Source organism: Tasmannia lanceolata, unplaced genomic scaffold (assembly GCF_043159265.1).
Source record: "Tasmannia lanceolata isolate RefF3 unplaced genomic scaffold, GAP_Taslan_0.1 ptg000025l, whole genome shotgun sequence".
Taxonomy (NCBI): Eukaryota; Viridiplantae; Streptophyta; class Magnoliopsida; order Canellales; family Winteraceae; genus Tasmannia; species Tasmannia lanceolata.
The window spans coordinates 8,676,297-8,686,331 of NW_027518702.1; the positions used below are offsets into that span (position 1 = coordinate 8,676,297).

General features: G+C 36.9%; 1 pseudogene across 5 annotated transcripts; it reads left to right on the forward strand.

Moving 5' to 3' along the window:
* Positions 1-1,060: 1,060 nt before the first annotated feature.
* On the forward strand, positions 1,061-6,756 carry LOC143857551 (malate dehydrogenase, chloroplastic pseudogene; annotated as a pseudogene). 5 transcript variants are annotated; one of them, XR_013238722.1, is made up of 3 exons: positions 1,157-1,270; positions 1,357-1,412; positions 5,210-6,756. The product of XR_013238722.1 is annotated as a malate dehydrogenase, chloroplastic pseudogene, transcript variant X3 (transcript). The 5 variants fall into 5 exon arrangements; XR_013238723.1 differs by having other exon boundaries at positions 5,244-6,756; XR_013238724.1 differs by lacking the exon at positions 5,210-6,756 and adding an exon at positions 1,600-1,799 and having other exon boundaries at positions 1,061-1,412.
* The last annotated feature ends 3,279 nt before the right edge of the window (positions 6,757-10,035 follow it).

The window sequence follows — 10,035 nt, forward strand, 5'->3', positions numbered from 1 at the left end:
AGTTTTAACGGAGAAAATTGAAGTTCATGAGTTTTAGGGACCTTTTAGCAAATATTTTCTGAAAGTAGGACCGTTAAGCAAATATGCTTTTCTTAGGGACTAATAAGCAATTATTTTACCATGTAGGGATTAATCAGCAAAAGTCCTTAAATTTAAATAAGTTAAATAAAGCAAGGAAGTCTTCTATAGTAAACATTAGGAATGACTGCAATGTAGATTTGATGCTTTGGGAAAATATATCATAAAATGTCCAAGAAAATAAAACATTCAACAACCGTATGATATTCACATCAACTCCGTGCAAGTGTCACCTACTTCTATTAAGAACATGGTTTCACATTTCGATTTCGGTATAAATTTCGGTCCTGGCTGAAACTGAAATTTCGGCAAAAATTCGGTAGAAAGCCCATAAAAATGACAGTTTTTTGGGCGTAAATCTTGGCTGAAATTCTATTTAAAAAAAGTATTTTATCGAAATTTTGGCTGAAATTGCCAAAAATTCGATGGAAATTTGGTACATTCCGGCAATTTCTGTGAAACAACCAGTTACTCCAAAAGCCTAAGCTGTTAGAGAAAGGCGTTATTAGTGGGACCCAAAATTGAATTGATTCGATCATTTTGTGTGCCCGATTAGGCCAGTAGTCACTGTCAAGATCAATCCTAACAATCAATTTTTGGGTCCCACATCCATTTGAGTTGCCGTGTGATCGGGCCCAACAAATGAATTGTTTAGACCACACAAATATGTGGCCCCCACTGTGTTTTGTTGCTACGCTGAAATGAACAACGCAAGTTCACCAACACGGCCCAAAAATTGAATGATTAAAGGGTGATGGTATATTCGAACCCCCTATAGGATAATTCGCACCCCATGAACATGAATTGAGGTGGCAGACCGCAGACTTTAACGTCTTTTCACGCTATCTGGGGTGCGAATTTATCATCGTGCTCAAATATGTGGGGCCCGCTTTGATTTTATGGCCTACAATACATGCAACTGTAAAGGAGGTACTATGTGGCAGACTTTAACGCTTTTTTAACTCCTTAAAGGGGAGCGAATTATCCTACAGTGGGTGCGAATTTACCATTGCTCTGTTCCACGTGGCTGTAAGGCGGGCTATTTAAAGCTAGGGTTTTGTGTGGTTCATCTGAACTTCGACTAATCCGTCATGGAGAGGGAATAGACGAGAGACAAAGGATATTTAAAAAGGCGATTCTTCTCGAACCCATTTTATTCCTCAGATTTCTTCTCCTAATTCTTCGTTCCTCTGTAAGCCACGTTATTTTTCAGATTTCTTGCCCTAATTCTTTAGTTTCTCTCTCTCTCAAACTAAAAATAGGAGCTCGTGTTATCAGATCTGAATTAGGATCTGTGAATTTCAGCTGACTGGAACGGGATCTTTGATTCTTTTGTAAGATTTTGTTCTTCTTAGGGTTTGAATTCGGTTGCTTGATGTCTTGTGTAACTGAAAATGTTATGTGATGAAGTGCTTGATCTGTAGTTTTTTATGAAATTTAAGTGTCCGATTTGTAGTTTTTATGATTCCTCAGATTTCTTGCCCTAATTCTTCGTTTTTCTTTCTCTGGTGCTGAGAATAGGAGATCTGGATTCGGATCTGCTAATTTGAGGTGTCTGGAACGGGAGCTTTACAAAGTTTGATTTTTTTTTTAGTAAGGTTTTGTTGTTCTTAGGGTTTGGATTTGGTTTCTTGTAGTCTTGTGTAATTGAAAATGTGATGAAGTTCTGGACTTGTAGTTTTTATGAAATTTAAGTGACAGATTTTGTGGTTTTTATGAAATTTAAGTCACAGATTTTGTGGATTTGATAGAATTTTATTGTGTTTGGATTGCAAGCAAAATATTTCTGATGGATAACTTTTTCTCGAGAATTTTTTTCTTCTTTCCACAATTTTGATGGAAATAGTATTATTATGGTTAATTTAGAGGGACATTATGATAAATTGAAAGTCCCTCTAAATAAAAATTAAATAGGATTGGTTAAAGTAATCCTTTTTCGCATGTAAAAAAATTAGGAAATTTTAGAAATAAATTTCCTTTCCAAACTTTTCTTCTTGCAATCCAAACTGTGCCTTATAGGGTTTCTTTTGAATTTCAGGTGAATGAAACTGAAGCTAGTAGCATTGATTTTAGGGTAAAATTTCGTAGTTCTGATGCTGGATTTGGTTGCTTGAACTGTAAATTGAAATCAAGTGCTTGATTTGTAGATTTTGATGAAGTTAGATGCTGGATTTGGTTGCTTGAACTGTAAATTGAAATCAAGTGCTTGATTTGTAGATTTTGATGAAGTTAGATGCTGGATTTGTAGGTGTTTATATAATTTTTGTGTCGTTAGTTTTACAGATCGTTCGTAGTTTTATTTAATTTTTGTAATTTCTGATTTCTCAGATCAGTTAATTTTTGGTGACAAATTGAAGCTAGAAGCTTGACATTTTGGTCCCTTATTGATAAAATTTCATTGTTCTGAGGTCTGAATTTGGATGCTTGAACCCTTACCTAGCTGAAAATGAAATTAAATTCTTAATTTTGTGGATCTTGGAAGATTGTTGATTTGCTGAAAATGAACTCTTTGTTTTTTTTTTTGGGTAACATTTTGTATTCTGAGGCCTGGATTTAGATGGTTGAAACGCATGTAGCTGAAAATGAAATTAAGTGTTGGATTTGTTGATTTTGATAGGGTTCTGAAAGCTACGACTTGTTTTATAGGGTTCGTTCTGGAATTCCCTCAATTTTTTTATTCTGGATTTAGATTTGTGGAATTCAGGTGATTGAAACTGAAGCTAGAAGCTTGATTTTTTTTTCTTTTATTTTTTTGGAGTAAAGTTCTAATGCTCTGAAGTCTGAATTAAGATCGTTGAGCTATTTCATAGCTGAAGACAAAATTAAGTTCTGGATTTTGTAAACTTTGGTGGAATTCTGGTGTTCTGAGTTTTGCTTAGTGTGGCCTTTTTTATTATTTTTCAACGATGGAGAATGGGAAAATCGTGGGTAGGAGGCAACTCATGCAATACATATCTTGGGTTTTTGGGCCTATGATTGTTATTTCATGTATTGGATAGGTTTGTGGCATTATGTAAGGGGAGATGCCTTTTTCTCTCATGTATAGAGAGGCTAACGATGTTCCCAACTTGTTGCTAAGGTGGGTGTTCATAGGGATGTATGACTAGTGGGACAATCATTGTTCTACTTGTAATATGATGTATTTCTTCTAATAACATTTTATTATCTCTCCGAACAACAAAAATGAACGGTGTTATGAGATCTCTATTCAGATTCTTGAAATCTTAGGTAGCTGAAATTGAATAAAGTGATGTATTTATAAGTTTTAATAGGGTGCTGAGACCTCATGAAGCAGAGATGAGGGCATTGCTTACTGGTCTGTGTTTATTTATCAGTAGGATTGGGGTGAATCATATAGTGGAAGGGGATTCGGGAAACACGATCAAATGGGCAACACTCAAATGTAGGGAACCTTTTCAATTCGGGTGTATTATAAATTTGATTGTTCATATTTTTAGGGGTGGTGAAATTTCTTTCCTTCTTGACTAAGGAAGTGAATTATGTTACTGGTTCATTGGCTAAGGACAAGGTTACTAAGAATCTACTATTTGAGGAGTAAACTCTGTGTCTGGTGTAATATTTACTAAAGTTTTTTTTTTTTTTTTCTTTGTTTTAATTTGATTGGTCAAACTCCCTAGAATTCTCTTTCCTTCGTCTGAACCTGAAAACTAGAAGCTTGTTTTTGTGACTTTTTTTTCTTCTTTTAATAACTTCTTGTGTCGTGAATCTGGATTCTGGTCTGAGTTTTGTGGATTTTGGTAGGAACTTCAGGTGACAGAAAATGAAGTTATGTGATAAAATTAGGGATTTCACTAATCTTGGATGAATTACAATGAGTCTAATGAGTGTTTAAATAGAACACTAAAAAAATATACATAGAAAGATAAGCCCTGATTATGTAATGAGATAAAGAATAGAAAGATCATAATCTAATCTAATTTCCTAGTAAACCTACCATCAAAATTTCGTTATTTGCCCTAAGTAGCAGACTGATTTACAGGTCTTTAGTAGAATCTTTATGTTCTACAAATACCATGATCTAACTTGCAAAAAGCAAGAGTATGAGTCTAAATACAGCTAATAATTTTGTACTTTACTAACTGAATTGTCTATTATATGAAGTGTGGCGATTTTCATGATATTTTATACCTCTGGTTTTCAAATATGTTTCTCAAATATTTCTCGTATTAGTCCTTTTTTCTTTTGCCATTGCTCTCAATGCTCATTGCATAAGAGTTGTCTAATTAGACTCTGCAATCTCAGAAACTGTTTCTTTATGTCTCACTCATACCAACAATATGAGACTGCCTTTTCTTTTCTAAGAAAATCATCTAGATACTCTCTATAACCTACTTAACTCCCACGAATTAGAACTACAACTCAACTAAGCCTTTGTCCCAAACTAGTTGGGGACAAAGATAAAAATTATTGGAATCCTTTGGACTTGATTATCCTATCTGAGGTGATCAAATAAAAACATAAAGTATTTAAATCAACAAAAATGCAAGTAACATATCAAAAAAGTTGAAAATTGTAACAAATTAATGTTAACCTAATAACAATTTTAGCTAAATATAAATATCATAAATATTGTTAAAAATATGAAAATAAGGCCTATTAAATACAAAAGCATCAATCTATGTATGGCACCGGCTTGGTCTTATGTGATCTACTATTAATTATTACACATGTTGGATCCGTTGCTTTTCTTGGTTATTTGATCCTCGGCCCTCGATGTGAGTCCTACTAGTATACATATGTTGAAATACTCTGTTAGTAATAACTTAGCAAATATCAGGTTAGCATGGGGTGATTGTTTCCAAAGATAAATATTTTAACATTTCTGTTAGACAAAGAGATTGACCATCCTGGGTTTATCTTCACATATGTCACAAATATCTCCGATATTTTCAAAATATAGTGTGTTTATCGCGAGATTTTGATAAAACGACAAAATCCCGAACTAATCCTGAGATTTTAAAAATATAGCGATATTTTCGTTTTTATCATAAAATCTCCCGATAATATCGCAATATTATCCCGATATTTTTATTTTAAATTTTTTTCTTAAATTTAATATTTTTCTATATTTTTTAAATAATTTTAATTTTACCGTTTATTTGTGACATAGATCTTCACTGACTCCGAATTTTTGGTGCCTCCAGCTAGCGCATTCTAGAGATCCATTTCAAATAGAAAGATGGCAGCAACAGTGGCGGCATCTTTTTCCATTGGTTCAGTTGCTTCCTATGATTCTAGGGCATTCCCTGGATTGCAATCCAAACCCACGCTCGTGAGGTTCAATTCTCCAAACTATCTTAGAACCTTTAGTGGTCTCAAAGCTTCCCAATCACTCATTTGTGAATCGGAGACATCCTTCTTTGGCAAGGAAAGCATTACTGCTCTTCGAGAATCATTTATCCCAAGAGCAAGCAAACAAAAGCAGAGATCCAATAATTGTGTCCAACCTCAGGCTTCCTCTTTCAAAGTAGCCGTTCTCGGAGCTGCAGGAGGGATTGGTCAACCCCTATCACTTTTGATCAAAATGTCTCCATTAGTCTCCGCTTTACATCTCTACGATATTGCAAATGTGAAAGGAGTTGCCGCTGATCTCAGCCACTGCAATACCCCGTCCCAGGTTTTGGATTTCACCGGGGTTTCCGAATTAGGAAACTGTCTGAAAGGAGTGGATGTTGTTGTCATTCCTGCCGGAGTTCCACGAAAGCCAGGGATGACTCGAGATGACCTCTTCAACATAAACGCTGGTATAGTCAGAACACTAGTCGAGGCAGTTGCAGATAATTGCCCAGATGCCTTTATCCAAATCATAAGCAACCCAGTAAATTCTACGGTCCCAATAGCTGCAGAGGTTCTCAAACAGAAAGGTGTATATAACCCTAAGAAGCTTTTCGGTGCTACAACTCTGGACGTTGTTAGGGCAAACACATTTGTCGCTCAACGGAAAAACCTTAAGCTCATAGATGTAGATGTCCCAGTTGTAGGGGGGCATGCAGGAATTACCATTTTACCCTTGTTGTCAAAAACAAAACCATCTGTAAGTTTCTCAGCTGAAGAAGTGGAAGAACTGACTGTGAGAATTCAAAATGCGGGGACAGAGGTTGTAGAGGCAAAAGCAGGGGCGGGGTCCGCTACACTGTCTATGGCATATGCAGCGGCGAGATTTTTAGAGTCAGCTCTTCGTGCGTTGGATGGAGATGATGATGTTTATGAGTGCTCATTTGTTCAATCAGAGCTGACTGAACTTCCATTTTTCGCATCTAGGGTTAAGCTTGGGAAGAAAGGTGTTGAGGCTGTGATATCTGCTGATCTTCAAGGGCTGACGGAGTATGAGGCGAAAGCTTTAGAGGCTTTAAAACCGGAGCTCAAGGCCAGCATTGAGAAGGGTGTTGCATTTGCACATAAGCAAGTAGCATCTGTTTGATTGCAGGATTCAAAACCTGTGAGGGGGAGTATTTGTCGAGTAATTCATGCATTAGCATCTCAGTTTTGTAATGTAGAAGTACTTTCTGTTACTCTTTTTTTGGAATATGCTTTTGAAAAATGAGTTTTAGGATATGATGTCTCTTGGGTCCCAAAGAATGTTGTGCATCTCTTCAATATCACTGTTTTGTTGCAGTTTCAGTTGATAAAAATCAAGACCATTTTTGTGGTTGTGAATTTCGCATTTTTTTCATCTATTATTCCTTTCTTTTGGATTGCAATTTGGTGTTGTTAAAACTAAAGAACAGCTTGTTTGCAGCCAGTTCAATACAATGTGGAGGGTTTTCAGATGATAAATTGTTTTCTTCGGAGGGTTTTCGGCTCTGCATTTTGCTGTGTAATTTATTTTCAGGTGATACGAGATTACTCCATTACAACCAGGAGAAAAAGCCTAAAAAGAGACAAACTCTTACAATATTACACCACTTCAACACTTCCAATCAACATGGGGAAGGATTTGATTCCCCACTTATCGTTCCTTCTGCTGTCTCCTTTGCACTTCTAGGTACATGCTGAAAACTAATTTCTTTCCAGATTTCTCTATATTTGGAAGAGCTTCATTGTCTTTTCTAAATTGAAAATAATGGTTAATATTAATATAATACTAGTATCATGAAGAGGGCGCCCTTACATTTAGGGCTTTGTTGTCCCTTCGCGAACGAAGACCCTCGATACCTCACGGGCCAGCCCCCGAGGAAATATAGATTTCATACATGAAATTCCTTACGAAACATGGATTTATTGGCCTCTCTTACTGAGAGGGCCTTGTTCATGTCACGGAGCTTTTCTTTCTCAATTCCACATTGGTAAGGAGAGGAGCAAAGGGAGACTGGTTGCTTCACTAGTTTTTTTGGGGGGGCTATTATTAAGGGTGAGGAGCAGAGTAAGGGATACAAACCATTGGTTCTTTCAAGGGCCCTATTAGTAAGGGCAAGCCTTGAATTCAGATGTATAGACAGAAATCCACCAAGAAGACCCCACCAAGAAGACACCATGAGGATGGTATTTCGTGGCCCCTATTTTCTCTATAAGGATTGACTCAAAGGGATCAGAAGTGGGAAGAAGCAACTGGTTCCTAGTTTGCCTCTCTAGCGTACGGGCACTCTCAAGCAATGATCTGTGGTTATCTTTCCTACACTCTTAGAAGCTGGGGCGGGAGTTGGTGTGAGAATGCATCTTGGAATAGGAGTTTCCTGCAACTCAGTTTCTACTTATAATTCAATGTTCTGAATCCAAGGTATCTTTGAATAAGTACAGTTTATGATCTTCTCGGCCTGTTGAATTCCTGAATCGATTTATGTTCTCTGGGAAGATCTAGTTCAGGTTTGAAGGTGGTCATGGTTGTCAAGAAACATTGTTTGTTGATGATTTCTCATCCCATAGAAACACACTCTTCCTACCCATGATTTAAACTTTTAAAGGATCCGATTTCTAGGCACCTCAAAATGCTAGTATTGTGCTTTTGTATGAATATTACAGGTCATAGATGATTATTCGTGTAACTAAAAGAACACTATCGATCCTACATCTTGGTATCGGCCGATGCTTCAACTGTGTTAAAGTAAATGATTAAATAACACAAACTCTTACGGCTTAAGCTTTTGGAGTAATTGGTTCTTCTGTGTAGTATCTGAGCCATTGCCTCACGGCTGGTCAGGGTGCTAAACCCAATTACTCTTTGATATTAAAAATTCATGTGTACGACCAACTCAAGAAAAGAGAGGCACCGTCACCTCGAAATGCCTTTCTGGATATTCCTCCATGTCCCGTCAGTTCACGGAACGTGAGTCATCTGCTTCCGGAAAGTATAAATGATTAAATAACGCCCAACCCAAAAAAGTGAGGCCCCGCGTGATTTGGAGTTTTAGAGTATAAATGATTAAATAACACCAACTCTTTGTTAGACTGAGCTAAAGGAGTTCTGATTGAATTGGTAGAAAGAAATGCGATTCGGACAGCAACTCGGCCAAGTTAGGAGTTGACTCCGGTGAGTCAGTGATTACAAGCAAAGACCTTCAAAAAAGAGTGTAGCTTTAGAAATTTGCAGGTCATTGCTTGTAACAGGGTTTTAATTTGGAATGTAATTTGGTTATTTCAACTCAAAACAACCTTATCTCTTGATCATGAGTTTATCAAACCTATGGAATTAGGGTTGAACGTTGGCATCATCCCATTGATTAAAATATCAAATTTATTTCATGCAAATTTGGAAATTCACACATGTTGGCTCCTAATTAGCTATAATTAAGAGCAAAATATCAAATTTTGTTGCAGATTTGGGAAGGATATCACAAATCACAATGCATTTGGGATAGAGTGGGAATTGTCTTGAAAGATGTGGGTATTTTTAAAAAGAGAATTTTATGGGTATTTTGGGGATTTTAAGAAGGAAAAGAGGAATATTTCTCCAATTTTGGACTACAATTGCCTTGTAGTTCATGTGATGATCCAATCCCAGCCGTCAATTTATTCATATCTCTGCATTGATCCATTGGATCTTTCCGATTCAGCATCGGATACGATTGTCAAAGTTCTTGGGGATCGAACTTGATCCGTACCGTTGGATTCCATTAATGTGATGAGAATTGTTGGGAATTCGTCACTGTGAACGTGATTGCTCGTAGTTTCTGATAAATCTGGAGTGTTCTTCATTGATTCTCTTGATCTGGTGCTTTTGAGTCTAATCTCGAACCGATCAAGTGGATTTAATAGTCAATTAGCATACTCGAAAGTGCCGATGTATTGTGTTTGATGTAGTATGCCTTTTCATATGATTGGATCATATAAATTCTGGAGTTTTAACATTGATTCGGCCTCAAATCCCTAATTTACATGTGAGTGCTCTTTTAAATTAACGGCTGAGTGGCAAAATGTTGAAGTGATGGAGGTTTAGGCATTAAAAGCGTTGTTGAATGGAAGAGGGCCATGATATCTAAACATATATTCAGTGACAAGGATGAGTCTACTTGGGCTATCTGGATATGAAGGAGATTAGTAAACCCAAATTGAATGTTCAATGATGGCCAGTCCATATAGAGAATCTGACCGTTGATGACACATATGGCACGATCGATGATTACCGTTGGATTGTTCCCCCCTGCCCAAACTTGGTGGTATATGATCTTGCCACATTGTTAATGTTGTTAATTCGATTATTTACCTGAACCCAAACACGTGTCTCCACAAAATCCATCAAAGGCAAGAGAAAGAAAATCAAAGCAAACACAAAAGTCTCAGCCACAGATTCAATCCTAGCTTTCCCACCACAATGACTGAAGGAAACTGTTACTCTTTTATCAGAAACAAGACTCAATAGAGCTAAACAAACCAATTCCAAGTGTATGGCCACCAGAGTGTAAAATTATTTTCTTTGGACCCCCCCATGTATCATTGTCCTTGGGACAAAATACAGCGTCCCACACCCTCTCCACATAAGCATGAGCATCCTCTCCAGAT